The sequence below is a fragment of the Neodiprion pinetum genome, chromosome 5 (assembly GCF_021155775.2).
Source record: "Neodiprion pinetum isolate iyNeoPine1 chromosome 5, iyNeoPine1.2, whole genome shotgun sequence".
NCBI classification, from domain to species: domain Eukaryota; kingdom Metazoa; phylum Arthropoda; class Insecta; order Hymenoptera; family Diprionidae; genus Neodiprion; species Neodiprion pinetum.
In genome coordinates this window covers 16,712,916-16,732,048 of record NC_060236.1, presented here as the reverse complement: position 1 = coordinate 16,732,048, position 19,133 = coordinate 16,712,916, and the positions used below count along the sequence as shown (strand labels likewise).

General features: G+C 36.6%; 1 protein-coding gene across 1 annotated transcript in view; it reads left to right on the top strand.

The window, feature by feature from the left end:
* MESR6 (misexpression suppressor of ras 6) overlaps window positions 1-19,133 on the top strand; it is a 524,406-nt gene that overhangs the window by 464,088 nt on the left and 41,185 nt on the right. The window lies entirely within an intron of this gene.

The following is a 19,133-nucleotide window of genomic DNA, read 5'->3' as shown; positions in this document are numbered from 1 at the left end:
ACGTTCTTGACTATACTTTCATGTTTTAAGCCTAGATACGATAAAAAAAAAAATAAAAATATACGCCCATTTGCCTTTTTCAAAATTTTTACATTAGATACGCGATATGAATGAGATGATTATGTGGAATTTTTTTAGTCGTATGTAATTGGATCAAAATTTCGGTAAACCTTTTTATTATCACATTTTGTATTGAACACTTTTGTGGCTCGATCTGCATGAATCTTTAATTAGGTTCTATTCTTGTTACAAAACAGAAGTGTCTCAATAATTTGAAGCTGCGAATTTGATTAATCGGTCTAACGAAACAACGAAGACAAAAAATCGTGAAAAAATCCGTAAGCTGTCATGGATATGAATTAGAAATTTGAAACCTATTAAGAATAGAACTAAATGTGGTGGGCAACAGATATAAAAAAGAAACCAGTAAAACGATAAGGATTTTCAATGAAAAATAATAATACAGCAGATCAATGCAGTGCTTGCACCGAAAAATGTTTTTGTTTTAGTTGCAATTACCGCATGTACAAGTCTTGACTACTACAATTTTTTGCCATAGCTGAAAAATATGATTTAGCATAGTTTCGTAGCTGTGACTAAGAATTCCTTTTAGTTACAGCTAAAAAAAAAAAAAACTCATTTTCATTTTGTAGCCGGAAGTACAGATTTCGATTGCGGTAATGATGGAAATATTTTTAAAAACTGTACATCAACCAGAGCTAAAAATTTCTCTCGGAATAAAAAGCTAGTCTTGATGACGGCAAAGTTTACTTCGAGAAAGCTCGTACCTATATCCCATCTTTTTAGTACCCACGTTCCTTTGACTAATTTCTCGACGCGGCCGATTTTCCGCACGGATAACACGTATCGAAACTATGCGGCTACGATATCCACGATTCCAAGCGAATAACCCCGATGTTTTCCTGAACAACTTTATCGGGTGACGATGACGCTGACGCTTCCTTGCGCACCGCTGGTTTCGTCTTTGCCTAAAAATTTCATCATCTCAGGTTCCTTCGAGCCAGCTTGCTGTGAAATCTCGAGCTTCGAGCCTCTTCCACATTATTAAAAAACTCTTCTGGTTTCCTCTTTTACCACACGGTCACCTTTCACCCCTTTTCCAATCGTCCTTTCACCCACCTTTTAACCACAGCTCACGACTTTGCTGATCTTATCGCAACTGCAATTAGCCTGTTGACTAGCAATAAAGTGTAGGTAGATTCTGCAAGGACTGCCGCGGTATGGAATTACAGGTTTCCTTGTATCGTAATATACGAATGTTTATTGTAAATTTTTTTTTTTTTTTTCTTTTTTCACGTACAACGCATACTAGTTGAAAAATTATAAAGACAGGTAAAAAGATTTAACAAATATCCAGCGATGTTTCTCCGACTGATAATTAACTCGAATGAAACAACATCCCCGCTATGCAAGGACCCGGTTACTTATGGGACAAGTTTAAAACGATTTAAAACGATTTCTATTGATTCGAAATAATTTTAAGCTGTCTCGAACTAATACCATGGAGTTTTGAATGTTTCCGAAGTGATTTCATGCGGTTTTGATGAACCATTTGAAAATTATACCGAACGGTTTCCAACTAATTTCAAGGAGTTAGAAACGATTGCAAAGTGGTTTCAAACGGTTTTAAGTGGTTCAAAACTTATTCTAAGCTTTTGAAACTAAATTCAGAAAGGTTCAAAAGATTTCAAGTCAATTTAAGCTATTTAAAAATGAATCCGAACGGTTTCAAACTGATTTTAATCTACTTCCAAGTGCTTCGAGCAATTTCGTACGTTTCTTGAACTATTGTAAGAAAAAGTGGTTTACGATTTTGACGATTCAATAACCCCTTGTTACTTTGTAATCAAAACGGTTTTTTTCACAAGTTGCTATCATCAATTCATCCTAAAAATTTTTGTTCATCTGGGAACACATTTGAGAGACACATTTTCGTAACATTCTGTCTTCATCCGTGTACAGAAACGAACAAATTTTTTACTGCCAGTCTGAACCTGGTCTCATATTTAATTTACAAAACATCCAACTTTTCAACTCTTTCTTGAAACCATCCATGCTATCTGAATTGAATTGTTTGGGGTTTGGACTTTAGATTGCACATCAATAATACCTACACCTTGACCTTTTTGGAGTAAATTTTTTACGAACTAATAGGGAACGCAGATTCTTCCTTTGTTTCTATACCGTATCGTATTTCCACCTGTAATTTAATTTCTTCTGATCGAACGACGTTCGCGTGATATTTTTACCGCGAGATTATAATTTGTCGTAGCAAAGCTAGATAGGTACGTAAATAAATTGGTGCTGATCGCTCGGCTAGTTTATACGCAATTCACCGCGTGCAGTACAGAATCGCGTGCTCTATAGCCGGCTACGTTTAAACGTGGGCATACAAATTGCAGCCTTGCATCAGGGTTCGTTTAAACACGGCAGACCTCAAACGCCGAGTTCACCCACACACCTGGTATTAGCTTCCTTTACCCTCAACAGTCTCGATAATTTACTTGGTTGCCATTAGAACCCCGCGGTAGCCGTTACTTTTTGCAGTCTTTCAGTATAACTGATCAGGAAATAAAGATACGGATAAGAGAATGTAGAAGTTTTTTTTTACTCTCGCCAGAAAATGAAACTAATTATAGAGAGTGTTGCTGACTTGATAATTGCAAGTAAATAAAATTAAGGACATGTGAGCTGCGAAGCTTGCAAGCTAACCTCAAATTCGACTCGGTAGAGGGTGATTGGAGATCTCAGAGCTCATTTAGTTTCTTTCATTCGCTTTCACTCCTGAAACACCGTACAATTTTTGAAAATACATATACATCGGGACACAAAATGAATAGAATACAAGCAAGTAACAATTAGAACAAGACTGGAAAGTAAAGTGAAATTAACGAGTCACTGCATTAATGAATTTACCTTGTCAGAAATTCAAGTTCTTGAGAAAAAAAAGAGGTCCATCTCAAAATTGGAGAAGCCATCATTCTCCCATGAATCACTACAGATGTTGGAATTAACCAGGATCGTGAAACTATAGGTGAAGATTAAGTGTACACCTGACTTCGGAAAACTTCATCAATCACTTTCACGACTCCAAGAAACTGTCTGCCGATTTCAATCACTTCGACTTACTTGAGGCTTATAAGTCTACAGTAACGTCGAGTAACTTCAAGTGTGTCTAGTTAGTGATTTCAAATGACATAAACTAATTTCAAGTACTCCAAATGACTTTCCATAGCTGTAAGTGATCGTTCAAGTCATAAGTTCTTGACATTCTGAGTGAAGTCAACAATATTCGCGTTCAGTACTACAGTGACTTTGGGCTTGATCAAATCCGCAATCACAACCTTCGATTTTTATTCACTGTATGAATAGAATGTTGCAGTACGCAGGGTTGTAGAAGAAAATAACTAGTTAAGACCAAAAGAGTTGGGCCGATATCAAGAATCGTCGTTCTTTTCAACAATAAGTGAACTGTCATAAAAATTACTACTACTAAAGTGAGAGCGTCTGTTTGTTTGTCATCGATAATATCAAAAATTAGTGCCATAGAGGGTATAAACTAAAGTGTTCCTTTCAAGGAGCCGTGAAAAACGAAATGAAAAACTAATTTCCATCCACATTTACTGTAAACAGAGAGCGTTTGTTTTATTGCCGTCTATAATCTCAAAATTAGTGAACAGATTTTCAGCAAATTTTAGCAGAAACTCCTTCACCATCTTTTAAGCGTCATAGGAAATATTTGTAAACTGAATTTGTCTCGTCAAATATATGGGACTAATTTTTAACGGCATGGTCTCTGAACCTAGTTACGAAACTTGAACATCAACATTACCGAAAGCACTGTCTCAGCATAAACGGTCCTAAAAATAATTCTGAACACAATGGTCACACACAATTCCAAACTCTACGCCCAAAATATCTCAGGCAAAGCAATAAGCTGAGATTTGCCAATTCAAATGTTAGACGGTTTCTTATCTGAAATTCTATAAGCAATGAAAAATGATACGTACTTATAAGTACACAGCGATCAATGGCAATATTTGTGTACAAAGAAACATCGAAAACCTGATCGCCGACAGCTGCTGCGCATGTCGCCAATGCCAGCCACCTTATCTATTATGCATGCTTGTGAAAACTGTATACCGTACACATCGTGCGGTATACTTAGAGTGTGGGTTATATTCCCGGTAGCTGTAAATTTGCTCCGCCCACGTGCTCCCCCGACATTGTCCTTCGCCCTTCACCTATCAAATATTGATGCTACGTGAGCCCAGCACCCATGTGCCAAGCCGATGATGATGGGGGTTGAGGGGGATTCTCTGGATAAGCTTTCGGGGTGAAGTTGTTCGATGGAAGCCATGTTGTAATCGAGTGATTACAATGGCAGATAGTGACCTACCGAGTGGAGTGACGACTGTTCTTTCCTGTGGGTATGCCCTTATAGCTGCACTGATCGTGAGGAAAATTTATAGTTCGACACATTTTGCAGTCCTTGATCATTTACAATCGTTACCATAAGCGGAAAATTCCGGTAGTTCTGGGTTCGAAAAGGAAACTAGTTTTTCAGTTGTGGCTGTTTTGCAATTTTGCATCTTTCGTAATATATGTATTTTATTCCCAACTCAAGCATAAAGTGAACTTTTTTTTACCACAAGAGCGGGAGGAAAGTGACATATTTTTCCCTAAAATGCATTTGCGGGAAATGTAGAGCTCATGTTTCCCGCAAATCTAAATCAAGAAGAAGTGAGAGTAAATAATTGCCCGCAAGACGCACCCGCACCGTCTACGACGCAGCAAATTTAAAAGTCCAAATTTTCAAATAAATATCGCAGCCAGAGTGGTGTCGGGAATAAAGTCCTATACTTTATTCCCTTGTTGCATAATGTACTATTATTCCCGACTTGACCGTAATAGGGAAAAAAGTAGCACTTTTCTCCCGCACCTGCGAAAAATATGAGATCTTATAAAAATAAAAAATAGATGTGTAACATCTTAACTCTAGAAATGTGTAACAGTTTTCTCTCTTTATTTACCATTTTGAACCACAATCTCTCTGTATTATAATTGATTATCATGTGAATTGTTATGATGCTGCTAATATCGAATAAATACCAGACTATTATTTTTATCGTATTTCCAAAATTTTTTTTAATGTCATTTTATTCTTATAAAGTATATTTTCTATGTGGGGGCTTCTCTACTACTTATACGCGTTGTTTGGATTTTCTCTTCTTTTTTCTCAAGTCAAAAATGCGTCCAGCGTTGAGTCGGAAATAAAGTCCTGTATGTAACACAGGAATAAAAATCGATTATCCCCTTGTTACGTAATCTACTATTCTTGTAACTATGATGGTGCAATAATTTGATGATACTGCAAGAACAAATTGACGTCGAGACTTTGCTTGATATAAAACATGTTACGGTAAACTAACCAAACAGATTTAAGGTTGCAAGGACCAGAAAATATAGTATTGACAACTATGATCTTACTAAATAGTTGTTTTTATCAAATTTCTTTGTAAACCGGACAATACCCAAATCGTTATTGCAACTGTAATAAATTAAACTTCTCTCCTGCGGAAACTTTCTTAAAAACGAACCTACAGAATTACGCAAATTATGGACCTAGGCCTGAATACCGACTTTCTAATTCAAATCACTTTACAATTGTTGAAAATTTTGTCACTTCGTTTGATTTCATGGAATATGAAGGCTTACTTTATTGAGTAAACTATCTTCTACAAATTTACTCTAACAAGTTTTTTATTTTTTGAATTTTCACTCATTCAACAGTGATTTTTACTGAGAATACCGGTACTTTATTTTGATCAGATCATTTTTTAATGCATTTTGTGTAAATGAACCATCGATAATTTTCCATCATCTGTCAGTTGAAAAATAATCGTTGAGAACTGTACTCGATCATCTTGGATTTCGATTTCCTGTGTTTCAGAAAACAGAACTCTGCACGAGGTTTGTACACATGAAGCACTTCTATAAGGGTTAGTCCGAATAAACGTGAACAAGGTTTGACCCCGAACCTCACTGAATTAATCGCCAATTTATTTCCCACTTCTACTCCACCAAATATGCATTTTTTAATTTTCTCAGATTCTTTCCGCCTGTCGTTTAGGAGTAAAAATTCTAGGTTTCATCTTCCGTAACTCGTGAACTGTGTATTTGGGAAAAAGTTGTGAAGTGAAAAAAATTGTTTTGTTTCTGAATTTTTTCTGAAATTCACAGCAACCGATTTTTTTCAATAACTGCTTTCGCAAAAAATTTGAAACTTTTTGTGAATTTTGATTATCTGAAAAAGAAAAATAACTTCTTTACATTTGACGCAAAATGGGCCCGGCCGTCGTTTTGAAGCTACGGTTCTTTTTGCATATGAATATGCATGTTATCGGATGAAAGAATGATTGAAGAAAAGTTACAATTTTTTTTATTATCGATTAATTGGCTTACGATTTCCAAAAAATTCTGAAATAATTATTTTCAACTGATTCTGGAAAAACACAATTTTTCTCCCCTTGCAACTTTTTCCCAAATGCACAGTTTTAAAGTTACGCAAGATGGGATCTAAAATATCAAATCCTGAACGGCAGGTTCAACAAATCTGAGAAAATTATAAAATGTATATTTGGTGGAGTAGAAGTAGGAAATAAATTGCTTACCAATTCGGTCGGGGTCAAACCTTGTTCACGATCATTTGGACTACGCCATAAACTCTAGCGATGTCAGCCAAAATCTTACGAGTGTTGAACCGAGTTCCAGCTGGAAAAAAGTTCAGCCATCTTTTTTCCTCCGTTTGAATTTTTGTTTTTACTTCAACCTACACGTCATTTAACGTTCGTTTGGTAAAATCTGCAGTGCACAAGCCAGAGAAGAAACTCTATTGTGATATAATACCTGAAAATTCGTATATTTTTAGAAAACAAATACCCACGATTGCTGAAATTTAATATAAAGCCGACAATCTGCGTTTCGATAATTCTTTCATTAGAACCGTTGGTTTAAGAAATTGTTTTTTGTAAGTTTCTCTAATCCCAAAGTGTCCGCAGTAATTAAAATTCATGTGTCTCATTTCGCTATGCAGTTACTGGAACTTCTTTTTATGAAATATAGTGCAACGAGATTACCTTTGTTATTAATTCCTCGCTTATATTAAATTAATCCAAACAAGGGGAAAACAAATAAAATATATAAGAATAATCAGTTTAAAGATTTTATCAAGAAGAAAGAAATATTTTGTTTTATATTGGAGTTAATTTCATCGATTCATCTTTTTATATTCTCAAAAATATGTTGTCTTATAGCCATCATTTCATGCAAATACAAGATTATTTTAATTTCCATTCATTCACCTCATTTGTACATTTAAGATTCTTTTATCAAGTGAAATACGCCGTTTCAGTTAATTAATTCCGTTGCATCAGTTCTCTTTTTATATTTAATTTGGTTGTCAATTTCTAGTCATTATAAACAGGTTGTCGTTATTAAATTAACAGTTTTGTAACTTGTATTTTTAGTTTGACCCAACAGGTTCCGTTATCGATGTAAATTCCGATAATATTTTTTTGATATGCGTTTTCATAGATTGGTTATATTATTTGGTAACCTGTTACGTTTGATCATTCATTCTTCTTTTAAAATATACAACGGTTTGATGAATAAATATTGAGAAATCGGATACTGTAGAAATTAGTTTCAAATTTTAAAAATAACTTATCAAATTTCGCACTGCTACGAGGAATGAAATTGATGTTTATAGTCAAGCGTCCTCTCGCAGAGTTCCTCGGTTACAAAAATTTGGTACAAGTGAATATTTGCGATAATAGGTATAAGTTTTCTGGTACTAGCGTAACAATAATCTGTATATCCTGTTTACCACGTGTTTTTTGGGTAAAATAAACATATTTATACAATTAAATATTTCAACCTTCGGCAAAAAATATAAAACGACTGATTTCATAGAAAAACACTTTTCATCTTGCCTTCGCTCAAGGAAGTCATAAATTCAAAAGTCTGAAATCGTATCGAATATTACATTCTGAACTCACGAGGGATCAATTGATATAACTGAAATCATTGCGAAAAACTTGAAATCACGTGACAGAAATCGCTCGATGTCAATGACGATGAATAATGCAATCACGGAATGATTGACTTATTGATTTCCGGGCAAATGGCTCCTCGGTGAAATTATTTCTTGGTGTGCCTTTGAATCGGTTGTTCCGCCAGCGTGACGTGAAATTAAGTACCGGATTTGTATCGCTGTGTAAACGCCCCGTTAATTACCGTAATCTCATACCCGCACCGTATACTGTAGATATTAACGGTAGGATATATCTTTCGAGTAATATCTGCAATATAGCCAATCTGCTGCCACGGTAATCACAGCGCTTAGTATAATACCGTTGTAATATCGTTACGCGCGTTTCATTACTACAAACGGCAAAGCTCCGACGCAAAGGAGAAAGAATATGAAAAGATAAAACCAGGAAAGAGACTAAAAAAAGGGAAAAGTGAAAAACGCGTCTCGAAGAGGCTTCGAATGATCATCGGTACGTCAATGTTTCGTTCGACTCGCTCATTTTTTGCTTGATCGTTAATTTGTTCTGTGAAATTATGAAAAAACGGGTGTATAATTTTTTTTTCGGAACATTGCGCTTCATCTTCATTGTCGAATTGTTTAAAACTGTTTACAGTTTGCTTGGATATTACCAATTAGTTTTTACGCATTATAATATGAATAGATAACATGAGTTGAATTCTTTTAAAATTATATTTAAAATTTATACCATTACGATTATTAATATCGATGAGTTAGGTGCAGTGCATGGTAAATTATGTATTACTATTTTTTCAATATTTACTGATCTACATATTTTAAAACTTTCATAAGCCACAAAATATATCTTCTGTACAACATCTACAAACTTCATGTTATTATTGCCTGTGAAAAAGAATAAACAGTTTTTAATATACGGGGCAAAAGTAAAATTCCAGCTGCATCGATCAATGAGAATTTCGCTATAAGCTATGCGATTAAATTCTTGAAAAAAACGAGTTTACCAAAGTGGGTAATAAGATAACTACAACATAGATATGTGAACTTGCTGTTCGTTCATTCCTCATTAGCCAGCCAAAGATTCAAGCTTTCTGACGTAAAACAGAACCGCGATTTTAGATCAAAACTACTAACGATGAATCCGATGGGAACAGGATCTGAAATTGGAGCAATTTATAGGGAGGCAAAATTTAGCTAGGAAGGATTTTTCGAAATATTCAAAAAATCAACCACGGATCTTTTGTTAAATCGCTGGAACTTAAACGATCGGTGATGCAGCCATTTCAAAGCCAAGTACAACAGCTTCATTGTTTCTCGGTATTTTTTGATCACCGCATTTTGCGAACTGAGGGTAATAATTGCCCGCTTGATCTCATGCACGATTGCCTCCTTTAATTCACTTCACTTCGGTGGCTAGGTAATCGGTCTCAACAGCCGAATGAAATCGGATGATTAGAGCTCACTTTTTTTTCTGATCCCAGAGAACTTTTTTCTGCAATGATAAAAGGAATGTTTAACCAAGATCCTGCGAGATTCAAACTTGAACAGCAAAGTTGGACATGGATAAGTAGGCCAGGTGGCAGAGGTTAGGGTTCATCCACAAAAAGAGACTAACCATCGCTGTCATCTTCTTAATTTAAGAGAGGATTCAAACTATGGTTATCAACATTATTCGATTGAACCATATTGCCCGATAAAAAGCATATTTGCAATTATTTTCTGCCTTTAAATTTGCCTGATACACTTCTTAGATTCGCTGACGTAGAAGCTAGTTGATCACTAAAGGTGCCAGCTTTTGCCGTTCGAATTTAGGCACCATTAACCCTAATCTGTCACACCTCGGTAGAATCGCATAACGGTCGCATTGGGTGAAATTCACCCCAACTCCAAAAAAGGGATATCCCGTTTCGACAATGAGTTCTAAAAATCTAAACAATAATATCTAGGTAATGATTAAAGACCGCAGAAAAAGCTCTTCCAGTTTTTCTAACCAAAACTACCATGACTAAGGGACTCTGCGAGGAGTTCGGAAGATGTTTGGGGTGAAATTCACCCAGAGTTAGGGTTAAGATAAAACTTGGCACCGTGTTCTCCATACCCTCTTCATAAGAAGACCCTGCTAGAATCTGAAATCTATAAACTACTAAATCCAACCACTTCTTAGTCAGGAGCAGTGATGGTATTACTGATGAGAATATCGGTAGCACTGGGTGACAAAATCAGTCGTAATGGTATAAGCAATGATAATGAGGGTAATGGCAATGAAAGTTATGGTATCGTTTCGGACTCAGTTGCGAAAGCGAGGAGCAATAGTGCCGATAGCGTTACTGATAGTAGATACAATGGTTATAGCATCAGTTGCACGAGCAGCAGTAGCAGTGTGAGTGTGAGTGATTTGGTGACGCCAATATTGAATTCCACCACAAAGTTTACCATCAGGATTCAGGGTGAATTAATTAATTATCCGTGGTAACTCTTGAATTCAAATTCCTCACTACAGCACAGTAAGAAGTCAATTTCAAGGTAATACTCAAGTGCCGTCGATTAATTGATCAGTCATCACCTATTGGACCAGAGTTTGTCTAAAAAGGAAAATCCAAACTCGGTACAGAGTCGAAGATCCAGATATGTAACCGACAAATCGTTAAGCTTGCCAAAGTCAACAGTGTTAGAATTTATTGATATTTAAAATTGTTTTTAATTAATGTATAAACATTAGGCATATTTCAAAAGATACGACGAACATAGCACAAATTCTTTTCTTTATCGATTTATAAAACACAAGCCGTCGTTAAGTTTAAAATTCATCCGTTCGTCCATTCCGTCATTGGTTCTTTCCATGTGTACATTCGTTAAAATGGTGTATATATTGTTAAAATTGTAAATAATTGTCTTTCATCGATGCACTTTACTCTTGGATTTCACTTGGTTTATTTTGCTTCTTCCTTCTAAATCGTCCCTCTCTAATTTTGATATGGCTTTTGGAGTTTTTACCTTTTGAGTTTTAAATTTCTATCTTTACGGTAACTTTGCTTCGATAAGACGTTCGTCCATCTTCGGTATCTCGTGTTCGATTACGGAGACTGCAACCTCCTTACCTCCTTCCTCCAAGAGAGTCGTTGACCAAAAGCTCCGCTTCTTACGACTATATCCAAAATCGGTGAAGACACACGCCACGTGTCCCACTCCATGTGTCAACTCTCATCCGCTCTCGTTGTACCCATTTAGCGGGTATATTCGAATCATTAAAACAGAAAGTAAAAAATGGTACATTTGCACCGCACTCGCACTCGCAAATTTCATTTCAAGGCTTCTCCATCGAATGTAAAATTTACACCCATGTATGTACCAGTGAATAACCACAGGCGAAGCCATCATACGTTGGACTTTGTGGCAGGTCTTAGCATTCCCCGAAACGACGATGTGCAGCGAGAAGGAGAGAGGGAAAGAGGGAAGGAACTTCCTCCTAGTCGCGGTGGTGAGGTAAATAAAGGGCATGGAAATAAATAAGGAGGAAAGAAAGCAGCTCGTTAGGGGACTACCGTTGAGTTTCCAAGTAGGTACCTATATACACCCGACCACTGTGTACCACCTACCCACCATCGACGCCGCCGTCACCATCACCACGAAACCTGCAACCCTACAATCCGCACGATATTCCGCCGCCTCCCCTGTTACTCACTTTTCACCAATATTTTCAACGTTACGTATTTTTTTCCTCTCCCCCTCCCCACCCTTCGAGCCCACCATAATTTTTTTACACCAAAAGTATGAATTGAACGTGCGTATGTGAGTTGAATTTTACTCGCAAGGCCGTAAAATAATTTCAAACATGCAAAACTCAGCAAAGACGGCAGCTCAAAGTGCAGTATCAAATTTTTCCATAAATTAATTATTTTCGTTCGATCATCTCCTGAGCGTTATACGTAGTTGAAAATAAACGGTGACAATGTTTTTTTTCTTTTTTGTGAGAATTGACACGTTCTGCCTTATTTTTCATCCACGAATTCTCTGATACGAAATATCCGTTTAACGATACATTAAACGTTATAATTAATGATTCTTGAACAATTCAAAACTGTTCTGTATATTTTTACAAGTTTGAAGATACTTGTACCGTAAAACACACAAAATACAAGGTGCGACTTCTGATGCGAGTAGGAGGTAATACCTGATTCGCCTAATTTACGGTCAATCTGATTTTGATCATTGTATCACGCCACGCTTTCACGCCATCGAAGTTAAGAGGGTTCGCATAAAAAGTTCCTAATCATACGTTACGTGCAGACGTATTTTTCACCCAATGACGATGATTTCTCGTCAACCTGACTTATAAAAATATGTCAATAAAATCGGCTGCTGGACAACATTTTCTCCAATGTTCAACAACACGTTGTTCAACTTATCTTGGGACGTCCAAAATATAAAAAAGTTTCGTTGGGTATCTTAATTCGTTGCTGCAAGCTTTTGCGTTGTTCTTTCCTTTTGCTTTTTCGAAATACGATTCTGCTCTCGAGCGATACAGTTGTTCCTAACTTAGAACTGACAGAATGTCGTTTCTACGACAACTAATGATTTTCACGAACGGGTTCTTTTTTCTTCCACAATAACTCGCAAACGGATGAAACGATTCGTATGAAATTTGATCCATTATTTCAGGTACTTCAAATTTTGAACTAGCCAGATGTAAAGTAAAATGGGCTAATCCATGTCAAAGTTATTTACCATCGAGGGTGAGAATTTGTTTAGCAAAAATTCTTATTGATAACAAAAAAAAAAAACAGAAACGAAATAAAAGAAAACGACATTATCAACATATTCACGCAAATGTTTCATTCGATGAAATACACATTCCTTGAAACTTTGAATATTCATAATAATCCTTCCCACCGCTGCGTGTAGTGAGAAAAATGAGATAAGAGCAAATGTAAAAATATGGCCGCCACATTCCCTCCGGTTTCGAACCGCGGGGGAGGGTATAGTTTGCAGCAAGGGTCGCGGAACGCACGAATAAAAACGCCTCGTTCGTCGCTCGTCGTTGGCGGCGCTCCTGGGTGCTGCGACCTGAGCTAAAAGCTCAGGGGTGCCGAGGGCGGGCGAGTCAGGGTGAGGGTTACACGAGCGACTCGTGATCTGATCAATAAGCCGGCATTGGGGGATTGTTCCGCGACAGATTTCGCGCACCCTCGTTTCCTTCGCGTGCACACATATATGTATTCTGGACAGCTTCGAATCGGGACGATAAATTTGTTTTTGCTAAACGAAGAAAGGACGGAACGTCGGTTTTTGTGGAACTGAGAACCCTTCTAAAGTGCAGCTGGTTTCTTAGCTCGAGCTTAAGGGGTGCTTTATACTCCTCGTTACTCTTTCTCGTGTTCCTTATTCGAACTTCGTCGCAGAATTTTTCGGGATAATTATTTCGTATGGTTTTGTTAGGATACAAATAATAACGTACTTGTCTCTGTAGACTTTGAAAAATATGCTTCAGCCGGCCGGTTTATCAAAGTCTATTGAAAGTCTTGATTCTGATTATTTCTAGTTCCTGGTTTGCTCCAACGTTGAACAAAAGCTGACGTCATTTTTTTAAGATAATTTAATTATCCGTACAATTGTATCCGTATATGACTGCACGCACTCGAAATTATTTTTGGAAACTTCATGCAGAGACTGCGATAAGTATGATTTTTTCAAATTTTATTTAAATGGATTGATACAGATCAATCATTTGTCAGAGTGTAACTATCTAACAACCGGTATTGGACAACGTCTAATTACAATTTGTGAGAAATTACATTCTTGTTACAAAATTCGCATGTGCGATTTGTATTTTTTCTGCAAATAACAAAATGCAGTTGCAATTCGTGTTTTGTGTAACTCGAGTCACACGATGAATTGTAACTGTGATTTGAAAGCAATTACAAAATACAAGATTAATAACTTTTATATCGTATAAATTACAAAATACAAAATTCGTAATCCACTGTCGTCTGAATTATAGAATACACAGTTTGTAATCGATTATCGTATCAATGAAAAATTACAATACAATTTGAATTCAGTTTTCTTCTAGTTACAAAGTAGAAATCCGATTTGTGTATACGACTTGCAAACATCATTTGTATCCAGTAGACATTTTACTCGTTTTCAATTGCAGAATACAAACGCAATTTGTATTTGACGCAACTCCAACTAAAAATAAGAAATACAATTTGCATTCTAACGTCATCTGAACTACAAATCACAATTGCAATTCGACAATTTCACCCGTCCCTGGTACAGCTTGACGCGTGGGTGAAAAAATATTAGTTATTCTCATGCCAACTTTTCCTCCTTTGTCTAAAATTTTGTCGTCACTTCTGCTCGGTGCCGAAGGTTGCGTGACTCGACGTTGCGATATTTCCCCAACCCCCGGGTCCCCGATGCCGCTGCTTTTGGTACCGCACCCCTCGAAGTTGGGTTTTGCCGAAGGACGTTTCCATTTTCTGGGTTTGGCATTCACGCCAGATTTTAGCATTTTAAGAGAGGCTGGAAAGCGCTGCCGTATACATATATACATTTATACATACGTATATATGTATAAAATGCGGGAGGAAGTGAGGTGCGGGTAACGATAGCGGGGGTTGAGCCGCTTTCCAAATTCCGTTCGTCTCGTTTTGTTTGGGCGCGAGCAGCAGCGAGCAGCGAGCTTGCGGCAACCAAACTCCGACGCTTTCCCGGGCAACGGCTGCTTTCCCATCAATAGAAGAGGCATGAGGGCGAGGAGACGGGGAAAGCGAAGGAGGAAAAGAGAGCGATAGGAGGCGGCTTAACGTATAGGTATACACGACTGACGCGTATTCGTACGAATTGGATTTGAAAGTCGGTCCCGCGTAAGGCGTCGCAACGGAAAATCTGAAAATCTCGTTGCGAGGGAACATTTTTCGCAATCAATAATCACGCTGAATCACTGCTGGCCTCTCAATATCGTTCTTTTTTATCTTTCGAACCTCTCCAAATTCCTGTTTCTGTAAAAACTGTGGAAAGATCTTGTACAACAATCTATAAAGGTCGTTGCTAAGGTCGTTTTGAAAAAAGTTCTTTGAATTTACATCTTTACAAAAAATAGTTTATAGTTGTTGACAAATTTTATACCCCAACGCTGCTTGCGGAGGTTGCGAAATTTATTATATTACCTTTTACGCGTGAAAATTTTAAAAATCAAGCTCAAATGACGCGTTGCTGAGCTTGGAAGTTTTAGTTGCGAGAAAAAATTATGGAAATTTTCGAAAACAAAACAAATGAAGGGACGAGCAAAGTGTCAATCTAATCTGTACATTATTTTCTCTAATCACAAAATACGAGCATAATAAGTATTTTATAAAAAAACTCCGAATTACAAAATTTATATAAAATAACAAAATATGAATGCAATATACGTAAGAAAAACGTAAAAAAACGGTACATGAAGTACAAATTAAATTATGATTGTATTTTATGTACCTCGAACTACAAATTACGAATCCACTTTAGAGGAACGTCGGGCACAATGGACCCCCTAAGTGGTTAATAATTTTTTGTGGTTTTTGAACAACGGGTACAAGTTGTTTTGATCTATCTATCTGAAACAAATTCGTCGTTACATTGCCATAATTTTTAAGAAAAAAAAAATAAAAAATCCGGGACACAACGGACCCCCTCCCAAAAATGATAAGAAAAATACTTCGATTTTTAAAAATTTTTCTTTGCATCCGAAATACTCTATTTTGTGTACAAATCGCTTATAAACTCTCAATTACAAAACTATTGAACATGACAAAGTCCCCAAAATACAAGTGTAATTTGTGTAATTTGTGTAATTTGTGTAATTCATTTTTTTTCTGATTACGAAATATAAACGAAATAAACAGAATATCAATGTCATGAGCGTGAAAAGAAGTAGGAAAGACATGTAAAATACGATTTTCAAATTTAGTTTTGTTTATTTTTTATTTCATTCGAATTGCAAAATACAATGCCATTTGTATTTCATTTCACACTGATTACAAATTACAAGCAAAATTTGTATTTTGTCTAACTCCTATTACAAAACGCAAACATGATTTACATTTTACGAAACTCTCATGTCTAATTACACAATATAAACATGATTTGTATTTTATGCAACTCCAATCATACAATGCAAACACGATTTGTATCTTGTGGAATTAAAATCACAAATTACAAGCAAAATTTGTATTTCGTCTAACTCCTATTACAAAACGCAAACATGATTTGTATATTATAAAACGCAAATTACAAAATGCAAACATTATTTATATTTTACAAAATTCGCATTTCTAATTGCAAAATACAAACACAATCTGTGGTCAATGTTGCTCTGATTACAAAATACAAAATAATTTGTATTTCACGTAACGCCAGTGACAAACGTTGCCTTTCACTCACCACATCTGTGAAAATCGGGCCGGGGCAAAACTTGCTCCCTTCCGTATATGCTCTGTGTACATAGAGAGTACATGTGTACCTATGTATTTTCGTAAATGGCGTAATGTAACGAGGGTATAATGATCCTTGCATCTCGCACTTCGTGTATAATTCCCGTCTTTTCAAAGGCTCGACCCCGCCAGTGAAATTTAATTGTTGGACATTGTTGTGCCTGACTAATTTGTCGGGCCACTTCATGCCTCGGTAAGTTTGAAGCAATTAAACGTATAACAATTACTACGGGTAAATGGTCCCTCGCCGGGTCTCCGATCGAGCTATTAGCCGCGGGGTAAAGACTTCCAGGGTCTTGAATGTAATTCTCTCACGTCTTTTTATTTTTTCTGCATTTTCGTTTCTCCCTTCTTCTTACCTCCAACGTAAATTGTTTAATTAGCCACGATCTCTCAGCGAAATGCTTCTTAGATTTGACATCGCAAACAGCATCGGGTCGATGAAAATATTTTTTCTTCAACCTCGAACGTGCGAACCAATTTTGCGGTATTTTGGCAAATTTTGAGAATTTTGTATCCTCGATTCCGGAACATCGACTTCAGCGATTCGGACAGAATTTTAATGGAAGATCAAATTTTTAGGTGGAAATGACTTACGGAACTTTTTAAGCTCCCATCAATTATCAACTTGTTGGATTCGGATGAAATTTTGACGAACATTCAAGTATTTGATGAAATCGCAACACTTTTTTAAAAATATATCGCAGTGAATATTTGTCAAATGGTAGCCGCGTCGGTTTTAAAAATATTATTTATTTCAATATTGCAGTAAAAAACTGAAAACAAAAGATACACATTATAAACTGTGCGCAAAAACTCATGTACCAAATTTTATGGAAATTCGTTGGAAATTGTGAGAACTTGCTATGTTTAGAAAACCAACGTCAAGACTATTTGACTAATATACTTTCAGCCTTTTTTAGCCTTCGTGAAATACCTATGAAACTTTACTTCTGATACAAATTCGTACATTTGGTTCAATTTACGAAATATTCAGAGGTACATTGAAATTATATCGAATCATTGAATTATCGAAAGTAGAATACCGAGAAAACTACTGTTAGATAATTCTGGAATTATAGGAAACATCCGATTGTTCTTACTTTTTATTGAAATCTCTGTGGTCTGATACAAAACCTGTTTATAAAAACAGAAAGTAACGAAAACGATTTGCACTGCAAACAAAAAAAAAAAATACTGATAGGACTGATTTAAAAACCGATTCATTAATTTCACAGTGCATTAATTGATCGGCAGTATCGATGGATCATTCTTTTCGATCAATCTATTAATCAGCGCCCTGGATCATAGCTGTTTTTTCGATCAGTCGCACAATGCCAGTTGGAACGGATCTCCATACATCGTGAAAACGGCAAGAAATGAAAGCCCAAAAATAATCCCCGACTATCCACTGTGAATTATTGCAAAAATATCGCCCCATAGGCAGTTGACGTTACTTTTATTCCTGTTCGTACAAGATCTGCAAATACCAATTACCAGTTTTGGCGATTCACGTCCCTCGGCGTAAAGTCCTGGTAGCGAATTTTTCGTATGAAGAAATACGACACCCCTCGAGACGCGGAAATGAAACTTTTGTATCCCCGAACAGGCAAGCGAAGAGAAATGAAGGAAGAAAGGAGAGGAGAGTAGAGGAGAAGAATGATGAGGGAATAAAAGAAGCGGCGGGGATACGGCGGGGCAGGAGACTTATATACCAACCTCGCAATTATTACGTGAGGCACAAAGCAGAGCGCTCATATCTCGAGGGTAATGCCACGGATATAATAATGCCTCGTTGCTGCAGACACAACGTGAGCGATATTTTCCCCGGGTAAATTATACCTTGTCTTCTTCGTCCTCTCCTACCTTCCTTGCATTATTCCTCTTCCTCTTGTATTCTTCAGGCGAGAGACTGCTCCGAGTCACAGCGCCATGCAGCTGTAACAAACCATGGTGCTTCGTTATCGATTACGCCGTGACTTACACACTCTGTCTCAATCTCTGAAAGGATTTATGCTAAATTTATCCCCGCATTGAACTATTGCTTGCGAAAGCCACGCGGGCCGATAGTCGTTTCACCCTTTTTCCCTTGCTCCGAGATCTTTCATCGCGGATCTAAAACTACAATTCGAGGTAAATCCTTTCAGGCAAGCGTACAAGCTTTATGAAAATGGGAATTTTCTCTACGGTTTTTTTTCCAGCCGATTTTAGGAATTGTTGTTTTTCTTCAAATGAACAAAATTATCCAACACAGGAACAAATTTATTTTGTTCGAAAAATTAATCCAAATTCTGCTACAAAATTTATTCTATACATAACGTGGAATTTGGTCCGAATAGCTTGCCTTTTCCGTAAAACGTACTGCGGTATAAAATTATCTCCGTAATATGTAGATAGTAAAGTTAAAATTTTCTGAATACAATCAAAACTTGAAGAAAAATGACGTGGATGGAAATGCATTCTTGCCCTTTTCAATTGAGAATATATCAGGTGTACAGTCCAGTCAAAAGTGTCCAAGAAGAAAAATTTAAAAACACAGACTTAGGAACAATAATTTAATCAAGTTG